The sequence below is a fragment of the Emydura macquarii genome, unplaced genomic scaffold (assembly GCF_026122565.2).
Source record: "Emydura macquarii macquarii isolate MOO-44397 ecotype Brisbane River unplaced genomic scaffold, CSIRO-AGI_Emac_v2 contig_2636, whole genome shotgun sequence".
Classification (NCBI taxonomy): Eukaryota; Metazoa; Chordata; order Testudines; family Chelidae; genus Emydura; species Emydura macquarii.
The window spans coordinates 23,651,610-23,677,882 of NW_027132773.1; the positions used below are offsets into that span (position 1 = coordinate 23,651,610).

The window sequence follows — 26,273 nt, forward strand, 5'->3', positions numbered from 1 at the left end:
ACTTCATGTGAGACTGTTGCTATTGACTTTCCTTCACCATCACACCTACAGCGTGCACGTGAGCATACATATGCATCCATTTAGGGTGCAGGGAATGGGGTTTACCTTGCACTTCCTCCTTTTCACAGAGCTGCACCATTGCTGGATTACAGCCAGCCTGGCTGCTTTCTCTGCTCCCGGTCAATCTGGGAGCATGTGTAACACTGGCGGCAAGTTAGTGAGACAGATAAGTCAGGTGTTAAAAAAAAAAAAAAAAAATCTACAGAATCATAATTTCAATGGTGTCACCTTCTGTGGTATGGTGGGGAGGAATCCCTTTCTTCTCCCCCTCCCAACTTCCTATTGTCTCATTGGAGGAAATTTAGATAATAAAATGCCATCAGAAATTGGTTAAGTTGGATATCATTTGAAAGCCCTTTCTCCCACAATGGTACCAAACATGACAAACCTAGAACAATTACTTAGCTATATATTCAAAAATGTTTAAAAGTATAATTAAAAAGTTGATCTTTAACATAGGCATGTGAAACATACAGCCCTCAAAGTTAAATTGTGGCCCTCTGACAGTACTGTGTTATCAGTTAATGCTCACCACATGATACCGGATTAATGTTTTTAATGTTACTGATTAATATAAATGGAAGGAGTGCTTCAAACTAATTTGCCATCATTGGCAAAAAAGAAGCAAGTCAGAGGTATTGATTATCAGCTTTCTTTATTATGCTAAAAGATTTCTTCTTTGAACAGCATACTAAAGTGTTGAAGTCATTTCTTAAAAGGTACAGGACTTGCAAGAACAGCTCCACACATCCAGTGTACATTCCACTCTCAATGACCTATTGCCTACGATGGAGAGCTGCAATGTCACAGAATGGAACAAGCAATTCAATGAGCTTGAATCTGCAACAAAACCAACTCTCAGGATGGTGCAGCAATATATGAAGATGGCTGCGTCTTCACTGCTCTTTAGTCAATCTGTTAGGACTGCGCATTGGAATTTGCACCTCGCAGCACTTGAAGACTTGATTAAATCTGAAGCAAAAAAGTATTTCAGTAACTCTTCTGCAATGATTGCCTTGTACCTCCCTGAAATAACAGGCATAGAAGAGTGATCCTGACACAAGGGAGGAATTTCTAAAAGAAATTGCACTGGTTAAAGGTCGCCAGTAGAAGATCACATTGGTAAAGGTCACTACTGAAAAGTTGGCTGGAAAGACCAATATTATCTTACTGGAAGGCATTTGATTCAGTCTTGAAAGTCTCTCCTCACTCTGAGGGTGCTCAGAACAGCTGAGACAGTCATTGAGGAGGTCAAATGTACTAGAGGCATTCATATGCCAAGTTTACTATATAAAGACCAACATTACGACACTTGCAGAGCTATGCTGGTGGATGTGTTCCAAAAAGCAGACAAATGGAGAAAAATTGCCACTGCCAAGAGGTACATTTACACCTGCTATCAAGTTACCAAATTATCAAGCAATGGAATGGCTCTGGAATGATTGAGCACATCCAAAACTATACTCCCTATGGGGCAGGGAAGGGTCTTGGAATGTGTGAAATACAATGTGCTCCCAAATCAATCTTTCAGCTAATCAAATGCTTGTGTGCAAAGACCAAAAGCTCACCACCCTGCAAATGTTTGGCTAGAATATAGATGCAGGCTTTATATAGAGATGTGAGGTGGCAACAGAAGAGAGGATCAATGTGCCTAGCAGTGTTTTCCTAAGTTGAAAGTACACTGATAATGTTGATGAATAAGTGTTTTCAGTCCTGAATGTCAAGGCTAACTTCCCTTGGATTAACAAAGAGCAATGTCTTTTTTTTTATTTCAGACATGCAACTTTGTGCTAAAGTATCATTTTAAAAAATGATTTAAATATTTTCCCCAAATATAGCTACATAATTGTTCTGGGTTTATCATATCTGGTACCATTGTATTTGTGAGAGAGAAAGGGTTTTTCAAATGATACCCAACTCGACCCATTTCTAATGACATTGTATTATCAACATTTCCACCAACTGGAGGACGTGAAGCTGGGGGGCGGGGGCAGTGAGTCCCCTCTCCCTGCCATGCTGCAGGGATATCATTGAAATTATGATTCTGTAGACTTTTATGAATCAGATGACACCTCTCTTACCTCTCTGTCACTAACTTGCCCGCGGAATGTGATTTTACTCCATTATGCTCCCAGCCCACATCTTAGACAGAAGCCAAGAGAGCAAAGTTCCAGCAGAGCATGGAGGTGGAAGCAGAAGAATCCAGTTGTCTGGCTATCCTATCTGGTGAATGTGGGTAAGACACAATGAGGGGGACAGAATGGGGAACACAGGGCAACCTGGGATTCACAGAGCAAAATGGGAAGAAAATAGAGCATGGAATGGGGACAACGGACAAACCAGGAAGACAGAGGTAGAATGAAAGGTAGTTCACTGTGGAAGGAGTAATTTGATCTACTTAAACACAATGCTCAGTTCTAACTTCACTGTAGACATTTAGGATAAGATCTGGACGTAGTCATAAACAGTCAAATGAAAACCTCTGCTCAATGTGCAGTGGTGATCAAAGAAAAGAAAAAAAAAAAAAAAAAAGAAGAGGAAATAGACATTAAGGTGGCTAATAACCAGGATAGAAAATACTCTAATGCATTTATATAAATCAGCTGTATGCTCTCCTCTGGAATCCTTTCTTCTGTTCTGGCCACCTGATCTCAGAAAAATCTGACCAATATACAGGAGGTCCAAGAATAGAATATAGAAAAAAGTCAAAGTGGACAGGACTGCTCCTAATAGGAACCACTATGGCCAGTAGGAAGCTTTCACAGGATCAGTCCCCAGGTTAGCATCTTCCTTATCAATAATCATTTTTGTTGTATAACAAGCCATGATATTTCCTAATTTAATTTCCAGATAATGTACATTTTCCACTTTCCCAAATTTAGTTTCAGAAACAGCAACTGAGATTCAACCTCTCCTCCCCCCACCCCAAATATCCCTGAGCTGACAGAATGCAACAGTAGGAGGGATGGATTCAGCTGGCAGTTACTTCCTGGCATGCAATTTTAATTAAGGAGTCAGCATGCATGCTACACAAACCACAGGAATCAGTAGCTAAAAACGATTAGGAAAGTTTCCAGGGATAAAAAGGTAAGAGAAAGGGACAATGAAGCTGTATATCAGGAGCCTAATGGAATGTGCATATCCTATTTTACTCCAAATAAATCCTATTTCCAAGGAAAAAACAGCCATAAATTGCTGTAGTCAAACACTGCTCAAAAATACCTATTTTGTGGAGTACAGTCACAGATGTATTATTGACCCCGGATAATTCAGCATAAAGGCAGCATCTACTTTTCAAACAGGTTTTGCATTTATACCAGGTTGCACATCAACACAATGAAGGTTTTTTCTGATTGGGGACATTCCATTCCCAATGATTATGCCTGTCATTTAACACAAATTGACATAGGCATAAGAAGCAGAAGTAGCTTGTACAAAGATCACATGCTAAGGTATTACAATTACTAGTTCATATATTTAATCAGCTCCAGACAGAAGCTTCCTTTCTCTTGGACTATAGTTATTACCTATCTAGTAGGTCAGCAAGAACATGGCTTTAAAATCATCACTAGTGTTTTTTGCAATGAATCAGAACCAATCAACAGGATAGAGAGGCTGATTCATATCCTGAATTTTCAACAACCATTATTAATCATACAAACATCCTTCCTAAGAGGTGCTGCAAAATCCTGCTGCAGAAATCTCATTGTTGGCTGTTTTCTCCACTGATAAAATGTTCAGACATTACACCAAAAAGTAAGGGATGAAGTTCATGCACCTGTCTTGGTTTATATCTTCACACATCAATCTGAAGGAACTTGGACTAAAAATAATCTGTGAAAGAAAAACAAATTAATATGAGAGGACTTAAAATTAGAGCTCTGACTTGTGGGGAGAAGAGAACTGGTGAGCTAGTTTCCCTGCCTGTGTCACTTTCACTTATTAAGAGCTCTCTAGCTAAGAGCATAATTTATGTCTACAGTTAAATAAATTGCAGGGTAAATATTAGGCAAATGAGATAGTGATACAATTGTATCAAGACAAAATGAGATCTGACGCATAAAAGCATTTTAATGTTCTCCGTTTGGGTCACAAAAGTATTAAAAAAGGATTTCATAGCTGCTGTGACTGCAGGCAAAACACTGTTTTATTTTTTACTTGTAGAGCAGCAATCAGTAATGAGTCTTCTCCCACCTCCTGTTTAAATGCCCTTACAAATCAGAACCAGTTGAGTGATGTTCAGAACCAGATGCCACAATGTCGTTTTGAATATTGCCCATTTGTTACATTTTTCATGTTTGCTGCAGTTCCAGAAATCAGACCAAAAGATTTCTATATGGAAGACTGTGATGTATCACATAGATGAACAAAATTACTGGACCACATTTTTCAGGCAAACTTACAGGCAGAGATCGTCTGCTGCTTCCCATTGGGTGCAGCAGAAACAAACAGTCTCCCTGTCATCCCTGGTCAGGATGCTCTAATTTACACTGGCTGGCAATGGCTCCGTAAGGGACCATATGCCAGCTGAAAATTGCCAGAGAGCATTGCACTGCAGCCACTCCTCCTCCCTGCTCTCCTTACCCACAACACATAGGCTGCAGAAAAGGAGAGGCATAAGAGCCAACTTTCCAGCATTATGCCCACTGGAGAACCCACAGTAGGAAACTTGCAGCCTGCTGGCAGGGTAGAGAATCTGCCCCGCATAATGTTTTGTGTGCACCTATTCAGATCTCGGAGACATTTTGCTCCCATAACATTAAGATGTACATAATGTGCCTGATTCTACAATGCCCTGAACTTCATTACCCCTTTGCAAAGGGATTTTACACTCACCAGCTTTTCACAGATGTAAGTAACTACGCAAGGTGCAAGGCAGGAGAATCAGGTCCAGTGTGCACAGCTTATTTCCAATATCACTGGACAACCTTAAAAATGAAAGGAATGTGTTTTTGTGCCTGCATGCCAGAAAAAGTGATCTGTCCAACACACAGTATTTCTTTGGCTCCAATGGCAGTAGGTGTTAATGTGCTATTTTAAAGCAAAAATATAGAAAAGATTCCTTTCTAAAAACAGGTTTTTAAATCTTCTAGGTACCTTTTTAGCTCCTATTTTTGCCTTGTGGACTTCAGATTTTAATTTCCTTTGAACAATAAGCTTGCAGTTTGTGGTCTTCTTACTCAGAGTACTTCAGAATAAATATTTTACCTCAGAGATTGTGAGCAAATCTGGAAACTTGTCAGATACGTGAAGTGAAGGGTTCTATGTCCAGAAGAAGCTACAAACCTGTAGAAAGGGGGGGAACTGAGCCAAAAAACAGCAGGTTGCACATATTTTCTTCCCTACATTTTGTATAAAATCATGAAAAAAATTGTAAGCATTAATAATAGCTGCCTCGAGGCAGTTTTAATTTCCCAGAACAGAACCTATTCAATTGCTTACTATACTGTAGACTGCATGGTTCCTGGCTGAGTGACAGGGATAATATGTTCACATGACTGAACTGTTCTTGATTAATTTCTCTGCTCTGGTAGGCTCAAAGAGGCTTTCCACAGACCGCACAGACAGAACAGTGCAGCAGGGTCGTTGGATAATTTAGGATTGTCTATACACGTATGTGTGTGTATATTTTATGTAACCCTTCTGCCATTTGGAGTTGGCAGCAACAAGGGCCAGGTTCAACATCTAGGGGTTCCTTTCAACAATACAACACAAAACCAGCTCAAACCTCCACTCAGTCACCTGGGACTATTACACACCAGCCCTTGGGTGCCTCTAGAGACAGACAATACTCCCTCTCTTGCAAGCAGAGACTGAGTGTAGAAAAAAGACTTTTAATGAAAAGTAACCCAGCATTAACTTGGGAAAATGCCACAAGCAGGAGTCATGCACATGAAACCATGAACAAAACATCCCAGAGTCTATGGGGCAGTTTCCTTTTGCTTCAGGTTCTTAAGTCCAGCAAAAGTTCCTTTAATGTGCCCCTCCCCTAACAACACCCCATTCATATGTGTTGTCCTTAGTGAGGGCAGACCCAGAATCTAGAGGTGCAGCTGCAGAGTTCACCTCCCAGCCTGGTTGCGGGGGGGAAGGGGGAAGGAAGGCACTATGTTTGGGACACCCTGCCAGCCCCTCCAACAGCCTTCCTAATGACCGCGCATTGCTCCACAGGCTGCTCTGCCAGTCACCCACTAGCCAATCTGTCAGCCACTCTGCTACACACCATCACCTTCTGCTACCACCTGCTCCTGCACTATGACCTATGGTCTCGTCAGGTTCCACCCAGCTTTCTGTAATTTCAGCTCTTAGTGAAGGTCAGCTCTTAGTAGGTGAACCCCAGTGCTGAAGCTGGGCAGGAGCTCTGTCCCATAGTAGAGGAGTTCAGCTCCAGTGAGAACTTAACAAGAGATTCCTAATGCCATCTTAACTAGCTCTATCTTTGAACAGTGGGAGGAGAAGGTTAAACCATATCAGGAGCTCTTGGGGCAGAGCCCACGCTTCCAGGCAAGAATACCTGTTCCCACTCCCCCGCCCCCCATCAACCTTCACAAGGATCTGGAATCTGAGCTCCTTGTTTAGCCAGTTCTGTTCACATGATAATGACCCTTTAATTAGAACAAGCTAAGCACAGTTCTGCTGCCCTTTGCTCATACAATAAGGAGAACAACATTCCATTACCCCTGCATTTAACACTAAAGTGATTTGTAACCCAACACCAGCCAAAAGCGATCATTTGGGCAAAGCAGTCCCATCATTCTGAGCAGTAAGAAGGGTGGGTATGCTCATGCAAATACCGGTTGGCAGAGGAGGATCCATTCAGACCCTCCTTACATATACAATTTTGAAATTATAGGTGGAGCTGGTAACACCACCTATTAGCAAGGTTGCCCAACACTTCCCTTTATAAGACCCTGTTTTCAGTTGGTTATAAAACTTTGCCAGACTAACCATTTGGGCTGAAATCATACATATCAGGTGTCTGCATAAGGATGAAGAAAATGAGGGGAAATTTTAACCAAAACAGTTAATCTATTTGTAAGAGTGAAGCTAGGCAAAATTATGTTGTTTCTGGCCATGTTAAATTCTGGTGACCTTTTCTTTGAACAGCTCAGATGTCCCTGGAACAGGGATTTGAAGATTGGCAGTGCACTGGCCTTTTGCCACCAGCATCAAAATCCAGCCAAATTTGGCCAAGACACGAGCCTTTGAAAAAAACATAATTTGCATATGCTCACTAGAAATTCTTTTGTTTTTAGCAGCTAGAATCTCCAAAGATTCCATCCTCACTGAGCATGCTCGAGCCTCACACAGGTCCTAGTGATCAGATGCTGCATAAGCCACCATCACAGACTGACTGAGCATGCTCCATCCCCTTACAGCTCCTATGTGTGATCAGACTGTGCATGCATCTTCCCTTTTCCCACAGAGGAACTGAGTGTGTTGCCTCTAGCCCAAGGCTACAGGTGGCTATCCTGGACTTTCTCTGTAATGGTTGCTCTTTGCCAGAGTGGGGCCACAAGAACTGAGATATGGGAGTTTTTGTCTCCTGTGTGCTTCGTGACCCTCCCAGCCATCACTGAGACAGTGTGGAGGAGGATGCTGTCTGAGTTAAGTGTAGAGGGGACATAAGCCAGGCCGGGTGGAGTGAAAGAAGTAGATTGGGACGAGGAGTGGGATTGGACTGGAATGGAGAAGGGAAGAGATGGGACAAGCATGGAAGGAAATGAGGGCAGTGGGAGAGGAAACAGGTCTGACGAGTTGCAATGAGGTGGAGAACCAGGACCAGCTTGGCCAGGAAACTGGGACAAGGAGCCAGAAAAGGGGTGTGAGCCAAAGAGACATATAAGTAAATCAGATACAGATTTCCTGTTTAATTGCATAAGTAAATTAAATGTAGACAGATTTCTTGTTTAGCTGTTATAATTCCTTCTCTCTCTATATATATTTAGATATAAGGAATGTTATTATTTAATGAAGTTCTTTACTGCTTAGCATAAGTGAACTCCATTTTGTTGTTTTTCTGCCACTTTGCTGTTTTTCTGAACTTTTATACCATTGAACCTAAAAAAATCTTGATTAAGTGCTTTCTGGGTGTGAGTGAGGACGTTTGTGTAGGGTGCAAATAGATAAGAAGAGAGGCGCCAGCCCGAATGGTTTGGACAAAAGAGAGGGGAGTAAAGATGCCAGCTGCAACTATCATCCTGACTCTGAAGGCCAAAGAATGCAGATAAACAACCCTAAAGCAGGGAGAACAAACAAAGTAGTAAGAAGAGGAGAGCTCATTCTTGCAATTGGCTGGTGATTAACTATCATACAGAATCCGGAGGCTGCGTGACACAGCAAGACTCATAGGACTGTATGGGGACTAACCCCTATAAAAAATAGAGTGAGAACATGGGAACTTTCGGTTCATTCTGCAATCATCATCATCGAGAAGCATCGAATCGTGACCAACAGAGGCCCAGCTCCCCCCTCATGGTCAGCCTGACTGGCCACTAGACTGACTTGAACAACTCACAGGACTGGTAACTATATCATACCAACTGCAGAACTTGTGGCTGTGAATGGGTGTGTGAATTCAATAGCTCCTTAAAATGTTTGTGTTTACAGTAAATGCAGCATATTGCCTTGTCCCCTGAACAAGATTCCGCAGGTCTTTTCTTTTACAAGTATAACAGGAGTAGGGAAAAAAAGGGAGAGAGAGAGATTCAGATAGGTTGAGAAGCCCAGGGAGGGGGACTGAGAGTGGAAGCCAGTGGAAAGGAGGTGGAGAGAGACATTGGATAAGGAGCTGGTTGGGAGAAAATGGTCACTGGAGTTTTGATAGTGTGCCTGGAGTGGAGGAGTAGGACTGGATGCGCAAGGAACAAGGACTGGCATTAGAAAGATGAGGAATGAAGACTGGGAAGACAAGGAGAATGGGACAGGGACAAGGAGTCACTGGTGGAAAAGACACAAGACTGGGGATGAAGACAGGCTGGAGGGTTGGGGAGAGTCTGTGCTCACTAGGGAACACTCCCCTCCAAAGTCTGAAGCAGAATTCACTTCCTCTGCGGTCAGCAGACATCTGTGAAATCCATTGGCAAAGTGTGTGTCTCGTCTCCTTCTAGTGCTGGTCCACATAGAAGATGACAACCTACAACTGCTACCATTTACTCTATGTACTCAATTGATGGAAGTCTACATGGTGGAATTAAAGGTTCCAACCTTGCCGATGAGCCATGTGGTGAACTAACAGGATGGAATTTCTGGGTTTTTTACCCCGTTTGCTTTTAAAAAAAAAACAAAACGAAGAAATTACATAGAAAATACGGTCACGTTATAAGAACATAAGGTTGCAAAGTGCAAGTATTGAAAAGTTAGGAGAGACCAGGATTATGATTATCCATGCAATCTTGATTCTACCCCCTTGTACATATACACTATAGTACAATCTTCATTCCACAAACTTTTTTTTTTCCCCAAACTTTGCAACCTTAAAATATTGTAATGTAATTTGTGTAATATTATAAATACAGCTGTTAGCAACCCTATATAGAGATTGCCTAAAACTTTCCATTTTAAAAGACTCCTGCAATCTTCTCTTTGAGAAGCATTGACATCGCCCATTGCAGTGGCATACTGTGCGGCTCCGGCTCCTGGGAGCCAGTGTTTGCATTTGCGCACACACCCCCTGCCTCACGTGCCTCCAGGGGGGGTGGTCTGTATCTGTGAGGGAGGGACATGTCACTTTCCTCCTCCTGCGCCTTGCCTTGGGGACTTTCTGGCGCTCATGGCAGCAGTTCCCTCAGCTCTGGCCAGGATTCGTGGCCCCCCTTTCTCCTTCACTTACCCACCACATGGTGCCCGCCTCTCCCACTCCAACCCCACAGCCCAATCAGATTCAGCGCCAGTTCCCCCTATGGGGCAGTGGGGGCATTCCTCCTCTTGGTCACCTACAGCTCCCCATTCCCCGCTCCCATCCCTAGGCTCTGTCCAGCCGCCCCAGAGACTCCTGCGCTCCCCACCCCCTGTATGTCGTGAAGGGCCAGGCCTGGCCAGCGTCCCCTCCGGATCGGCGGCAGGGGCCTGGCCCCCTCCTGCTCTCCCCTCCCCCCCTTTGGTTTGCCACTGCTCCATTGTTAGTGATAGTCCTTAGATATTCAGCTGAGGAAAAGCCCTCAGGCTCTAGAAGTGACTTTTCTTTGTCATATGAAATATCATTCACATTTAGCTGCGCTGTAAAGAGTTAAAAAGTTACCATTTCCCTTCTCTTATTTGTGTGCTTTTGCAGCCTCAATTCACAGTCATTCATGTACATTATGTTCACAAACTACTTTTTCCCTAGGATCCCTCCTCATTCAGCAAACAGAATGAACACATACATAGGGCAAATTATGGTTGCACAGGCAACCACAAATCTGGCATTTCCTAACATAAATGACATTCATCTAAAATACTACTTACGCATGTATACAAAATGAAAAAATAAAATTGAAAGTATGAAATAATATTGGGTTTGTTCAGTGACTGGCAGAGAACTGCACAAAGAGAAGCAGAGAGGAAAAAAACCCAAGAAATAAATAGGACACAAAAAATGGAGCAGAGGGGGAGTATTATGAAAAACCACAGAGAGGGATTGTGAAAGAGGAGCACGACTAGAGAGAAAAAATGAAGAGCCTGGAGTCTTTCCCCAGTTTCAGGGAGGCAGTAAGACACTACATTGCTAAAAATAGCAGTATAGATGGGGAGGCATGGCTTGGGTGAATAGAGAGTTATGTAGGATATGAACTCGACTACCTACCCATGCCCTTCGGACATGTCTTTACTCTACTTACTAAGCCCTGCCTCACAGTCTACGTTGCTATACACACACGCACGCGCACACACACACACACGAACGACACAGCCAAAAGAAGCATGCAGGGTAGATGTACCCATAGCGTATGCTTCTTTTGGTGGCATCTCGTGTATGTATACGTGTAGCCCACCCAAAACAAATGTACCAGTGCAGATTGTGAGGCACAGCATAGATGTGTAGAAGTAAGTTATGCCTGAAGAGTGTGGGTATGTACTCAAGTACATATCCTACATAGCTCTCTCATCTCTCAAGCCAAGCCAAGCCAAGCCTCCCCCTCTATGCTTCTATTTTTAACTGTGTGGTGTCCTGCTGCTTCCCTGCCGTGGATCCCTTTCCCCCACTGCAGGAAAAAAGACTGTCAGTGGGGAAAGGCTCTGGCAGGAGGGAGCCATTGAGGACAGGCTCTGGCAACTCCCTGCTGCTGGAGCCTTCCCCTTCACCCAGTGAAACACTCCAGCAGTGGAGAAAGGGTCTGGCAACTCCCTGCTACTGGAGCCCTCCAGGGAAAGACTTGGGCAGCAAGGACAGACTCTGGCAGGGAGGAAGTTTTCACAGGGTCAGAAACAGAGCAGGATGACAGAACATCAAGAGTGTGGGAGCCGACCACTCACTGTTAGTCTAGAGCCAATGGAGATTAGTTAGGTAAGCATTTATGAGGTAAAAAGCTGCAATGCTACCACTGGTAATAAACCTCAGAAGGAAGAAGGGTCCCTGATAAAATGTGTAGTCACAGTCTCACTCTTTTTAGTATAGTCACAACATTTACTGAAATATGGACAAACATTACTCATTAAAATGTCCCTTTGAGAAACCTAGTAGCCATGTGGAGATCTCTTATATTTATTTACATTTAGATTGAACTGAAAAGGTCTGGCCTTTAAATTCCTGTAAAATTTATAATGCCAGTGCAAAGGGCAGTTGCTCACATCCCCCACTACCAACCTACGCTTCCATCATTATCTCCATTTTGAAGGGCCTCTGAGATCATCCCACTCTCAAGATCCGGATGCATATGTTCTCTCCTGATAATTCTGAATTTTTTTTTTTTTTTTTTGTGTTCCCTGATGCAGGATGTGCTGAAGATTCTGCACACCCCATGCTAATTGGTGTAATAAATAGCAGTAAATCTTTGCTCCCTGTGGTCCCAATTCATTGAAACTTGAGGTCTCATTTATGAAGGCTTTCCTTGTTTTACCCGTATAAAGTCTAAAATCATTTTTTCAAGTTACACATTAAAAACAAAAAAATTTAAACTAGTTTTCTGCTATACAAAAGTGACTACCTTCTCAGACACCCTAAGGATGGCAAGAAACAGATTCAGCAAAGCACTTAAGCACAGACTTAATATTAAGCACTTAGTTTACTAGATTGGAGCCAGAATATTATAGGATTGATGCCAATAATTAACATTTGGATAATGCTATATACTGCCTGCTCATAAAGGATTAGGGCCTATGATATAGCACCCTCCTCCTACCAGACCAGGTTTTGCCCTTACTGAGCCAGCTCACTCCCTGGGATAATTCTGTCTGAGCTCTCCCACGGGAAGCAGTTTCCAACAGGGTTAGTTGGTTTTTATGTTAAGCCTTCTTAACAAAACAAAACAAATCAAAACCCTACAGACTCCTCCTTCAAAGTCTGTGCAGGTTGAGTAACCCTTTCCCCAAGTCTGCCCCTCACACCAGTAACTTCAGCAATCCCAAATTTCCTGGCTCTTACCTCAGAGTCTCCATAATAGAGGGCTTCACACAGTATCCCTTTAATCTTTTTTGGTTTCTGTACTAATTCCTCTCTTCTGTAGCTCCAGTAACAGGAACACATCCCTGGGCCCCTCTGCTTTCTGGAGTATTGCAATCTCCACCTTCCACTTTCTGCTGCCCTCTTTCATGAGGATGAGACAGTTAAGTTTCCAGCTTTTTTCCCCAAGTGCAGCAGGTGAGGCTAATGCAAGTCAGCCAGCTAACTAGCTGCAGGTTGACTCCAGAGGTATAGTATCCTTTATAACTGTCACTCCGCTACTTCTTCGAGAAACCCATACATTACTCATTCTAAAAACACAAGCATTTACTTTACATATGTAAAGTAACATATATAATTACATATGTAAAGTAACATATATATGTTTTAAGAAAAGATATCAGCAAATTCTTTTTCCAGTTTTAAATGCTGATTTTTTAGTGAAATTCTTGATCTTTCTACAATTTAACATTCAGGTAAATAATAATCCATTTCTTCTTAAAAAAATGAATCACTGCATTTGATGGAGAGGGGGAGCAGAGAATGAAAGGAAGAACTAACATGATCTTCTGGCCATTCTCTCTCTGAGGTCAATCATTTATTGCTGCTTTTAGAAGAATTCAGCCATAGCTTGTTAGACAATGATCCCTGTAGATTCCAGTCATGAATATGTGATTGGTTCTTTTCCCCCATGATACAAATATTATTTGATTTTCATATCTGTCATTTACTCACCCTAAATGCCACCATATTCAGTCAATACTTAGGGTTCCTTTCCCCCTCCCACCCAACCTTTCCTTTTAAAGTAAAAGGACATTATGCTATCCAACGTCAGTTTAAATGGCTTGGCATGAAAATAAACCATGCAGAGAATTTTAATGTATTTATAATGAAACTCCTCCTTTTCCATGGCTCAATGCTCACCTAAAGTAGTGCTATTTTTAAGCTCTTTCCTGGATGATGGAATTATCAATGTCACCGATATTACTGGGTGAAATTCTGTGGCTTATGTTATGCAAGAGGTCGGACTAGACGATCATAATGGTCTCTTCTGACCTTAAAAAAAAAAAAATCTATAAAACATCTTGATATTGTTTCCATTTATTTAGTGTTTAGTGTTCCATTTAGGTTATAACTCAGCCTGGAGTTCTTGGAGACACCCATGGTTCACTCCTGTGGCAAGGTTTTTGGTTAGTTTTGGAATGAGACCAATTGCTTAAGCCATATTATGAGGCTTGTTTTTTAAATTGTCTCTTGATTGCTCAGCCAATGAAATCATTCAGGACAACTGTTTCATAATAGTCTGGTTCCACTTGAGTAACTTGCCTGTCATCCACATGCCTGTACATCCACATTGCCGCTGGGAGTGTGCTTCCCAACTTGGGTAGACAGACACACTAGCTAGCACGCCAAAAGTAGCAAGGTAGCTAGGGACTGCATGGGCAGCAGCTTGGGCTAGTTGACTGAGTACAAATTTGCCCACATCCCCTGCATATGTACTCAGGCGATTACCCCAAGCCACTGCCCATGTTACCCCCAACTGTCTTGCTGTTTTTAGCAGGCTAGCTCAGGAAGCACTCCCCCAGCTGCAGTGTGGATGCACCCTCACAGATGGTTTGAGAGGACACCTCTTATATAAGTTGCAACAAAAGAAAATGCTAACTATGGGATTTTTACCATTACATACAAGGGCAATGTCATGAAGCAAAGCAAACAAGAAATTAAAATGGAATATGCAGAAATTGCATTACTAAAAACCTAGCTAGTGAATTACATTGCTGTATTAGAAAGCTCTACTTTGGAAAGATAAAAATTAAACTTAATAAGACTTACCAACACCCAGCCTCAGGAGCTGACATACATTCTCCTCTGAATGACCCCTCTGGGAACAACCTTTGCTTATTGAGCTTCTGCTCCTGTCCCCTTTCTTCTACAGAGCTGAGAGAAAGAGTGTCTTTCTTTCTTCAGATCCTAACTGAGTCTTTAAATGCACTTTATCTTTTTTTAATAACCAGCAACACCTGACTTCAAGATGTGCTTATGGGACATTACAATACTGGTCCAGCAGATCTTCACCACTGACCATGAAGTTTCAGCTCCTGGGCATGTACAATCATAAGAGGAGTTTCACCTTTGTGTGTGCATTGTTCACATGCATTTTTTCACTGTGTTTTCTGCACAGTAGAAATCAGCCCTAAATAATTCAAAGTCTCTTCACATGACTTGAATCTAAAAGGTCAATATGACACATGCAGATACCCTTTTCTGCGGGTGGGGTGGAAGAGAATATTCCAAATAAACAACTGATGCTATGAAAAGAAGCAAATATAATTAAAAAACACAGCGGACTCAATCAAAGGTGTTCTAAGCAATTTTAAATTTACAGGCTAAACTCATGCTGCTATCACTTCACCATAATGCTATCCCTGACCATAACACCTAACCATGTAGCTAAAAAATTTCTCTCTTTTACCAACAGAAGTTGGTCCAATAAAAGATATTACCTCACTCACTGGGTCTCTCATAATGTCAACATTCAGGAGCAAATCTTTCTTCCTAGCCAAGAGCCAGAGATCTGCAGAGAGTTTTGACAGCATTTTGAGACTTCATTCCCTAATCTTCAGGGGTGAGGGAAATTGCTAAATTCAGGGTAATTTATACACAGGTTCATTCTTTTTGTTTTTTAATTGGTCCTGTTCTCAGATGCTAGAGTCTTGCTTATGCTGTGGATTTGTCCTGTTGCCTTATCCTGGTTACCAGCTACCCGGCTGCATCAGTGTAGTTTAGGCCTGCTGTACATAAGGAAATGAGGTTGGTATAACTACTCCTCACAGAGCGCTAGGTCAATGGGAGAATTCTCTGTTAACCTAGCTGCCACTTTTCAGGGAGGTGGATTACTTACGCCAATAGGAGAACCCCTCCCATTAGTGTAGCATCACTGAAGCACTATAGCAGTGCAGTTGTAGTTGCAGCATTTTAAGTGTAGATGAGCCTTTAGTATAGACAAGGTAAACTGTGATTTGCATGGGTGCAGTTCATCCTGGGGCTTCAAGTACCATTAAGCCCCACCAGCTCACAGTGTCGCTTTCCTCATCTCTATTAGGGGTTTGTATTGGTGCAGCTACACCAGTGGCTGGAATCAGGGTAAATCCAGCCTCTGTATAAACAATTACTTACCCTGCAGTAAATGGTTCTTCAAGATATTGTCAGTGTCCATCCTGCTGTAGGTGTTCATGCACCTTGTGCGTGTGAGATCAGAGTCTTTCACACAGCAGTGTTCGGCAAGGCTGTGACTGTGCCCTCTGCCCTCTGCCCTGAGTGTGTCAGCACTGACTTCGCGTTTGGGTAGAATACCTGGATATGGAGCTGTGAAATCAGACCTGGGCAATGTGGGAGCTGGAAAGGTAGTTGGCTAGACATCTGTAGCAGGTCTCTCAGCCAAAACTGCCTCAGCCAGTAGGGAGCCATAAGGAAGATTGTGGCTTTGTCACATTTGATCTTGCGTATTACCTTGTGGATCAAGGGAATCGGTGGAAAAAGCATACAGTAGACCTTGATTCCACCATAGAAAGGTGGTGTCTGGTATGACCCTGGGCTCACACCCACTCTGTAACAAACTTTATGGCACTTAGCATTGTCAGTGGCAAACAAGTCTATCATGGGGGGTCACCCAATGTAGGAATATCAGTGTCAGAATGGACCTCCACAGCACCCACTCATGACTGGTTAGGGACTGTCTGCTCAGGAAGTCAGCCATGTTGTTGCTGACTCCTGGGTAGTTGGAGCTGGTTGACCCAGTGCCACTCTCATGCCCTGGCTGAGGTGGAGCTCTAAATGAGGGACCCCTGGCCACTCTCCCTGAGGTCATGGTCTGAAGTTAGGGGAGACAGATCCCTGCTTGATGCTGGAGAAAAGGAGTAGGATGGTAGAGGTGAGGCTTGGCAATCTCTTCTTCCAGTGGTAGCACTGTATGGTGATACGATACCAGTGTCTGTCCTGGAACTGGTCATCGCATCAGTGCAGACAATGTCTCCAGAGCAGACATAGAGTCCGTCAGGGTGTATCTCAGCCCTTTGCCAGGCTCAGACATGGATATCAGTGCTGGGTCTCATCTCACCCTGTGCCTCTCTGGTTTTGGTGGAAGGCTTTCAAGCTCTATCCTTGGAAGAGCAATGTTTCAAGTCCCTTTTCTGAGACTGTCCTCCTAGCTTGGAATCTTCTTTGCACTCTCTGTCTCTTGACGTTGCTCTTTCTCAGGAATACAGCTGCTGAGGCTGTTTATTGCCGGGGTTGCTGGTGCCAAGAGGGCCAGAGTGGAAGTGGCCAGAAGTGGCTTAGTTGATATCTTTTTTGCCTTCTTTTCACTACCTAATTCCCCACTGTGATGCCTGCTCGAGGGAACACTAGCGGGTGCTAAATTTTCTAGCCCCACCCTGGTAGTTACCATCACTTCCGGATCCAAACTGACCCGCGTGGACTGCTCTTGTAGGTATAACTTAAGCTGAGCTTCTTTAGAATTGCAGGCTCTTGTGGAGAATTACTGATACCCAAAGCACCTACCTGGGATATAGGTCTCCCTGAGGTAGAATATGCTTTGCTTGTGTCTATCCTTTATGGGAATCACCCCATAGCAAGATGAGCGGAGTTTGATCCCTGATCATTTATTATCTGCCATTATTTGTGGTGATTGGTGTGAAGCACTTCACCCCACTGTAAAGGAATTGTGAAGATCTGCAGGTCCTTAACCTGTGTCTGTGGGCTCCCAGTTGGCTGCCATGCCACACCTCTGGTGGCTCAAGGAACAGCAGCCTAGGAGCCCTGGAGTCTCATGATTCACCAGATGCCCCACCCATAGAGGCCCTGATTGGTGGTGTCTACTGAGTCCCCCAACTAGCATGCTAGTTAGGGCGTGGGGGAAACACCTGGAGGCTGTGCAACTAGGCAGGCCCCAGCTCACTGCTGCAAACAGACCCTGCTGTATTTCTCAATACCTTGCCTCTCCCCTGGTTCTGAGTTCCAGGTCCTCCTGCCCCACTCCTGGCCTTTTGTCTTGCCCCTGCTCCACTACCCCAAGCTCAGTGGAGTCATTGGGCTTTTGATTAGGCATGACTCATTGACTCCCACCAACGTGGACTATGGCTACTGGCCTCAGTCCATGCCCCTCAGCTGGGATCCTGACAAAGGTGAGCAGTGAGACGTGAGCATTTTTTTTTTGTGAACTTTCTTCACAAAAAGTTGTTGAAAAACCACCGTGATGTCTCTAAGGAGAGTAGTGAGTCAGACATTCACAGGGTTCTGTAGCTGATAGAGGGCAGTAAGAGAGAACTGAGGTAGGGCTGTGGCTGCTCTGCCATTTATGCCCTTCCTCATTAGCATGCACAGCTGGACACTGCTATTCCAAAGACTCAGATCTTATGCCCATGAGACGCAGGCCCACTCACACTGGGCTACACACTGACACATAGCCAAAGAAGAACATTGTAATACACAGGATGTCCAAATAATCAATATACTATTCAGCTAGTACCAGACTGACTACTCAAAATACACTATGATGTGTTTCTGTGCAGCAGCATTCATACAGAAGCCCCACAGAATCCATCACAACCCCCTTGCACTATACGTATGCAGCTCCATGTGAATTAAATAGGTTGCTTCACACCTTTATTTCCATGTAAAACCCATTTAAATTATCAGACTATTAGGCCAGGGCAGGTACGTCCAGCTGCACTGAACTGACAAGCCCATTTGTTCCAGGTATGATACTCAAAAGTGACTGATTACTACATGTAAGAAAGAAAAAGTCAAATGCCCAACTACAAAATGAGGAATAACTGGCTAGGTGGTAGCACTGCTGTAAAGGATTTGGGGGTTAAAGTGGATCACCAATTGAACATGAGTCAACAGTATGATGCATTTGGCAATAAAGGCTAATATCATTTGGGGGTGATTAACGGGAGTGTTGTATTTAAGATATGGGAGGTAATTGTCTTGCTGTACTCTGCTCAGTTGAGGCCTAAGCCAAAGTAGTGTGTCCAATTCTGGCGCCACACTTAGGAAAGAAGTAGACAAATTGGAGAGAGTCCAGAGGAGAGTAACAATCATGATAAAAGGTTTAGAAAACCTGACCTATGAGGAAAGGTTAAAAAACTGTTCAGTCTTGAGAAGACTGAGGGAGGGACAGATAACAGCCTTCAAATATGTAAGAAGCTGTTATAGAGAGGACAGTGAGTAATTGTTCTCCATGTCCCTGAAGATAGGACAAAAAGTATTCAGCTTAATTTTCAGCAAGGAAGATGCAGATTAGATATTAGGAAACACTTTCTAACTATAAGGATAGTTAAGTTTTGGAATTGGCTTCCAAGGGAGGTTGTGGAATCCACATAATTGGAGGTTTTTAAGAACAGGTTGGACTCACATCTGTCAGGGGTGGGGTTAGTACTGCCTCAGTGGAGGAGAAAGGACTAGATCAGTGTTTTCTTTTCCAGCCTTATATTTTTAGGATTCAGGACATTTAAGGACTGAAGCCATGACATTAGAGCTGGATTTGGATTTTGAACACCTACAAGTTCTGGAGTTTGTAGGGTTTTGGACAGCGACTGTTGGATCCTGTATTCTGACTTACTGATTCCATTACAGCCATGCAATCACTTCCAACAGTGCCCAGCTTAGATCTCATGGAAATGACACCACCACCACCATCAGCCTGTTAGTAACACAACCTCCATTTGCTGCTGCTTAGCAATTGTCTAGTGATTTGAATTTTCCAAAGATCTTGGAGAAATAAAAGTTTTCATCTCTACTATCCAGTCCAAGTTTCAATATGAGTAATTAGCTTCTGCCCACCAACAGTCTCACTGCATTTTCAAATGGATATGGTATTATTCTTTCTGCTTTAATCAATTACATAAGTGTTCCTCTTTGCTGATAAGAAGCTGCAATGTTCCACCCGGGCATTGGCTGAATTTCATTTGTGGGTAAAGAGACTGCTTCATGTGTCTGGAGGCTGGTGTGACCTAACGACTACAGCTGGGCAATTTTTTTTCTACAATTTTGTTTTTCCAAAAATGCATGTGGGGGCAAAACTCCTGAACTTGGCAAAATAGTTGTAGTAGGAAAAATGTTCAAAGGAGTCAAAACATTTCTTTTCAATTTTTTCATTCTGAAATGTTTTGGTTTGACGTGAAATGGCATTTCAATTTAAAACTTGGACCATTAAAAAGGATGTAAAACATTCAAAAAAGCAAAATCAAAACAAGAAATTCTAAAAAAAATAATTTTGCATCAACTGAAAACTGTAGGGGTTTTTTTTTTTTTTTTTTTGCTTTTCTCAATTCGATGAAAATATTTGTTTCAATTTGAACGAAACAGACTTTTTTTTTTTTAATTTTCAGTTCGGCCACTGAACCGAAATCTATTATTTGCTCAGCTCTACTAGTCACTTTCAATATCCCAGCATTCAAGAATGTATATTAAATATGTATGTTACTAGTTTAACAAATGGTTGCAGTGAAGTTTTCCAGCACCCACCATTCCTGCTCAAAGGCTTTATAAATCCCAGAAATAGATCGTTCTTTCTCCAGGATTTCCTTCTTCCATCACCAGCATGTGATATTAATTCTAATAATACATAAAAACTTCTTCTGTGAGTCTCCTGGATCACCTTAGAAAAAAGTGAGAGCGAGTTTTGCCATTATCAGAGGCAGCGGGATCAGACTCAAAGTTAGTATCCTGGGCCTTAGATTTCCTAAAGACTTGCCTGAGATCACACTCAGTGACAGGGTAGAGAAGAGAACCCCATTTTTCCCTGCTCACTGCTTTTCCTCTATCCACTAGACTGCACTGCCATACATGAACTCTCTCTCTCTCACCAAGGAACTGGTGACATTTTATTATATGAGCTTTCTTTTTAATTATTATTTGATTACGTGTGAACTGGCCAATAATTCATTAAGTAGTTTTTGGAGTTTAATTTATTAACAGCTAACCGAAGACTGTTGCATGTTTTAATTGCATAGCACCATTAGACGATGCCATGATAAATTTAAAAAAATAATTAAAAACCATCTTTCACCAGTTTACCAGGCTTCATTGCATTCTTATAATTTAGAGCCGACTATTCTTGAATATCACTAAGCAACTCTAAAAGTGCAATGGAGGCAGAGGTTGCCATTAAATCACTGTTTGCATTTCACTGTATTTTTCTTTTTAAAAAGCTGAGGGGAATGCACAAAGACCCTAATATATTTGCTGACCTTTATTCCCGGAGATGGGTTAGTAGTCATTATAATGCCGTGGATGCTCGCTTAAATAATTTAGATGCTGCTGCCTGCCTCTTAGAGACTGTGGGCACTTCATCAAGCTCTATTAAAGCTCACAAAGCAAGCATACATATGGAAATGTTTCAGAAATAAAATACACAAAATTACCGCTTTATTGCATTTTAGGTGTATTGCCTTTTAGTTTCTGCTCAGCTATTTAAAGGGCTTCCTCTACACATGATCAGATAAACATTACAATAAAGAGGTGCATTCTGAAGCAGAAAAGCATGAAAAAGCTTCTGTATATGTGGACATATATCTATGCTTAGGAAATGCATCCTCTTTGTTTCAATTTCAGCAACATTTCTTCAGTGCAGATGACCCAAAGTAGAGGAAGCCAGGTAATGCAAAGCAACAGCCTCTGCCATATGGCCACAATCCATAGGAAGAGGATGGTACATAAAAATACAGAGGACAACTTGTGATTTAGGGGTACATTTTCAAGAGCATCTAATGATTTGGAAACCTAATTTCTCACTTCAAAAATGACCTAGGTAGTTCAGAGCCTAAACCCCATTGATTTTCATGAGGCTTAGGCTCCTAAGGACTAAATCTACATAGGAGACGTACATCTTGTCTACACGAACAGTTAGTTTGAGGTAAACTGGATTATGAATCTATTAATCTACCCTCCACTAGCTAGCCATGGACTAAACGTCCACGTGGACCCTCCTGATGCACATTAACAGTTTGTTATTGCACTGTGATCTAGTTCTCTTTGAAATGGGACTAAGCAAAGTGCAGTAACAAACTGTCACTGTGCATCAGCAGCATCATGGACATTTAGTCCATGGCAGGCGAGATTCACATCCCAGCTTGCCGTAAACTAAATGACTGTGAGCTAAGCCCTTAGATTCAGTGTTGCAATGGCTTAACTACTGGAATCCACAGTCCTTAGTTAGGAACCCAAGCACCCTCTACAATGCATGGGGAAAGTTAGGTGCCTAAGAATGGGATTCACAAAAACCAGCATGCTGAGTGGGGAGCCACCTAAACTAGTCAGTAGGAAATAATGAGACGAGCGGGGAATAGGCCCTGCCCCTCAAGGGGAGTTAGGCAACTCCTTTTGCTGAGGATTCATGGCTATGAATACTCTGTGGGAGTTAAGTGTATAGGCCAGGTCAGCCCTTTTTCACAGAATACTGAGAAGAAGCCCCCTTTTACACCTTATAGTCCAGTGATTCAAGCACTCACCCAGGACGTGGGAGATCAAGGCTCAAATCCTTCCTCTACCTGATATAGGGAGCAGGGACTTGAATCCAGGTCTCCCATTTACCAGGTTTGCACCCTACCAACTGGGCTATGTGTACTCCAAGGTGAGCCACTCTGCCTCTCCTTTTTAAGCTCTTCCATCTTGTATAACATAATTACATACCTATTGGCACAGGATCTGGGGCTTCTAGGCAAGTACACAAACTCTAGGCCAAAGGGTTATTCTCATGCTCTCCCTGGCCCACTGACTATTTAAGTATTTACGTCACTTTCTGAAATGGGCTCCTAAGTCATGTGAGAACTTCTGAAAATGTTACCTTTAATTGTTTCTTGATTGCTGGCCAGATAGCAAGTGTGAAAAATCGAGACACTTCTTTTTTTCGGGGGAGCGGGGTGAAAGAGAAATAGTTACATATATAAGACAAAGCCTCTAAATATTGGGACATCTGGTCACCCTATTGCTGGAGAAACATAAGTGAGCTTTGGAAGCTGAATTACTTCAGCTCCTCAATGTCCTTTGCACCAGGTGATTGACTCACTAAACCTGATCCTGTTCGTCCAAGATTTTCTACCTGACGTCAATTCCATTGACTTCAGGGAGAGTTGAAAATGCAAAAATGCTTAGGACTGTGCAGGCCTGGGCCCAGTGATACAATAATACAGATTCTACAGCATCACAGGCATCCTAGTGAAGTTGGGTTAAAAAACCTGTCCTCTTTGAGCATATAATTGATGTACCTTATCCAGTCCACTTTCTTATTGTTTTCTTATTGAATACAAAGTGACCATTCATATTACGCATTTGAACTCTGAGTGCTTTTGTTGGCAGGTAACATTCGTAATGACTGTCAGGAGATATCATAATGAAAGGAGACGTGTCAGCCATATTAACATTCTGCTGAGCAGGGAAGGAGCAAGTTTAAGAAACATACCTATTCCCCGATTGTTACTCAGGTCCAAGATTAAAATTGTAAAATCAAATGACTGTTAAAGTAGATTTTATGCTACAAGGTGCAATACTGATTTTCAAACCCCCTTCTGCTGCCAAACACAAAATTGTTACAGGTGCTATGTTGTGTAATCAAACACTTTTAAAAACACAGTCTCTGTGCCAACCCTGCATAAGTGGAACTGGGAACTTTTGTTATGGGTGGAAATGGTCAAAAAAATAGAAAAACCAGTTTTGTGGGAGATTTCTAAACTGTTTCTGTTTCACAGGATTTCAACTGCCCTCATCTTCTGGGTTTTCCTTGACATTTTTATATTTTTTTAATCAAAATTCTGTTTAGAATCCTTATCAAACAGGTTCATTTATTAAAAATGTTATTTTTGGTAAACAAATATGTCGATAATTTTATACCAATTTTGATTTTATAAAAATGGATTAAAATGTCACTAACTTTCACAAAAAATGGAAAATTTTAGAGTTGACAATTTAAAAAAAAAATGTGACTTTGAAAAAGGATCATTTGTCTGCAGAAAAACCTTTAATGTGAAAAATTTCAAGCAGCTCTAGTTACAGATGAGGACAGAGAGGCCTATAGACGAGACAGGCTGTACAACAGCCCCACAACCTGGCTCTGATGAGCTTAATGTGCATGGCATTAGTTTTATCTCCAGTGAAAACAAAAACCACCAAGATTAGGAATTGTTGGGTCATTAATGTTATTTAGGAATAGTGACTTGAATGAATGAATGAATTCTGGTTTTTTTTGTTTCTCAGTAGATTTGGAAATGGTTTGGGTTTACCCCCCCAGATATTCAGAAGTGATGGTTAAAAACTTTCAAGTTTCTCACCCTCATTTATTCATTTCCCTTAATAAATGAAATGCTACTTGCCTTAGACACTTGAAGTCTGATCCAGTACTGAACTTAGGCAATCCTGGGACCTAGACACATCATGACACAGACACTCCCACTCCCATGGTTCTGGCCTTTTGCCAGGTCCCTCTCCTCCCCCAAATTGCTGGGACAGTAGCTTAGGCCCTCCTTCTTCTCTCCCTGCAGTGGCAACAGGGCTCCTTCTTTCATGAAATGCAGTTGCAGGTGTCCCCACTCTCACCTCAGGGATGGCAGCAGGGAATCCCAGGTACTTACTCCAGCAGTCAGGATGGCATCATTTGGTTGAGTGGACTGGACTCCCTGCACTCATCTTCTGCCACACAGAGCCCTCTGCTGGGGTGGTGATGGGGTGCGGGTGGGAGGGACCTCCAGAACAATGTGTTTTGGAGTTAACACTTCATTACGATGAATGAGGCTATTCACCCTCCCCAGAACTACTGATGCAGGCTGTCTGCAGACTCAGATCAGTTCACATTTCCAAGCTATTTTTTGTAACCATAAGGGCTAAATACTTACTCTATTTTCAAATGAAAGCTTAGATTCTGATGTAATCAAATGACTTCAGAAGCCAGAGCCTTACGCACAGTTCTGTAGTGTCTGTGCCTTAATCCAGCGCTGACCTGATCCACTTCCCATTAATGTCAGTTGTGCCATAGATTTCAGTGGAATATGGATCAGGGTCTTGAATAGTCTTATGGAAAGGGCTTTCATCAGGGATGAAATTGGCTCATTGAGACTACTCATGTAAGATGAGTAGGGTTTATATTATGTCTGAGTTGATGTCTAAGTAGTTGAAATCTTCCATTACTTTGTCCAAAATTCATTTCTCAAAGGTTTCTTGTCTTATTCGTTTCCATCACATACAAAGCTTTTCCTTTCCTATTATACTTAGAACTTACAGTATCTGGCAGTAGTTAGTACTATTGATTTTCACTTTTCCTCTACTGTTAACCACTTTAAGTTAAAATTTTCTAGTAGTTTCAAAATAGGATTAGACATTTATTAAAGTGCAGTCACTTTGGCTGAGATAAAATCTGAAGGGCTATCATGATGGGCATAAAGTGAACATCAGCTGAAGTCACGAAACATCTCCTTTTATAGTAGTGTACTCCACAATTATGTACATCCAAGGGTATAGGCACATCTTCTGGTGAAGCAGTTTGCATTGCTCACTATCATAGACAAGATAATACACTAGATGGCCCAAGATGCACCATGCACTTCCTCATACCCCACCTGTCTCAAACTATACTGGCATGGGCGAGGAGATTTCATATTAAACAGGAGAGGCTGTAGGATACCTGCAATATGTCCCAGTAATAGCTGTGACAAAGGAAGATAAATCCCATTTCCCTGCAAACTTCACATTATGATCCTCACAGCGTTCTGTCAGTGTCATGCACTATATTTTCTCTCCAATACAGCACCCATGAAGGAATTTATAAAACATCAAACTAGCCTCGTGGGACAAACAAGACGTGTGTGAGTGACGGCCAATGCAGTTGTAAGGCCAGTGACTTTGGCTGCTTTGCTTCTGGTTAAAAGGTACTGGATATAAGGCAATACTATACAGAGAGCTCCTCACACCTAGCTCTGTCTGGACCAGTATTTTCAATATATCACTCATGGAATATTGGGAGGAATCATAGGCCAGTGTTGTGCAAACTAGAACTGCTTCAGTGGGATTGCAAACAGTAAAGGGTTAACAGCTGACTGGAATGGTTCATAACAAGCACAAAGCTCCATCTGCTTGTGCAGTACGAACAGTGCAAATTATGTTATTTTCTATGCCATCCATTTTCGCCTCCTTTTATTTATATTATAATAGCACCTGAACAAAGCAAGTGACACCTGAAAAAAAATAGAGACAAGCATGTGGTTTTTCTAACACTATGCAAACTGATTTTTCAAATCAATCAAGCATGTCAACAAAAGGTATCTCAATCTTGTGCCTGGATCACTACCATTTTTAGAGGGCAACAAAGCCTCAAACTACAGGATGTAGCTTATCAAACATTTTTAAATGCTTTAAGTGCATGGCAGTAACAAGTAGATTCTTGCAAGATGCTATGGAGGATACAAGACAATTATTCAGACAGGTTATTTAGGGCAGCAGGAACTCTTTACACATACTTACATGTGTGGAAGTATTGCAATATATTTGGGCATTTTATTCCATTTAGTGATACTGCTGCTGATCCAAACAGTTGTAAATAGCAAAGGACTGTGATTTAGTTAAATATGTGGGGAATGTATTTTGT

The 26,273-nt window shown here is 42.1% G+C and overlaps 1 long non-coding RNA gene across 4 annotated transcripts; it reads right to left on the minus strand.

The window, feature by feature from the left end:
• Positions 1-3,026: 3,026 nt before the first annotated feature.
• Positions 3,027-14,588, minus strand: LOC137163687 (uncharacterized). Of its 4 annotated transcripts, none has more exons than XR_010922782.1 (4): positions 14,471-14,587; positions 5,269-5,346; positions 4,897-4,988; positions 3,027-3,894 (listed from the first exon to the last, which is right to left on the minus strand). It is a non-coding gene; the product is annotated as an uncharacterized lncRNA (long non-coding RNA). The 4 variants fall into 4 exon arrangements; XR_010922783.1 differs by lacking the exon at positions 14,471-14,587 and adding an exon at positions 12,620-12,768; XR_010922781.1 differs by lacking the exon at positions 5,269-5,346 and having other exon boundaries at positions 14,471-14,588.
• Between the last annotated feature and the right edge of the window lie 11,685 nt (positions 14,589-26,273).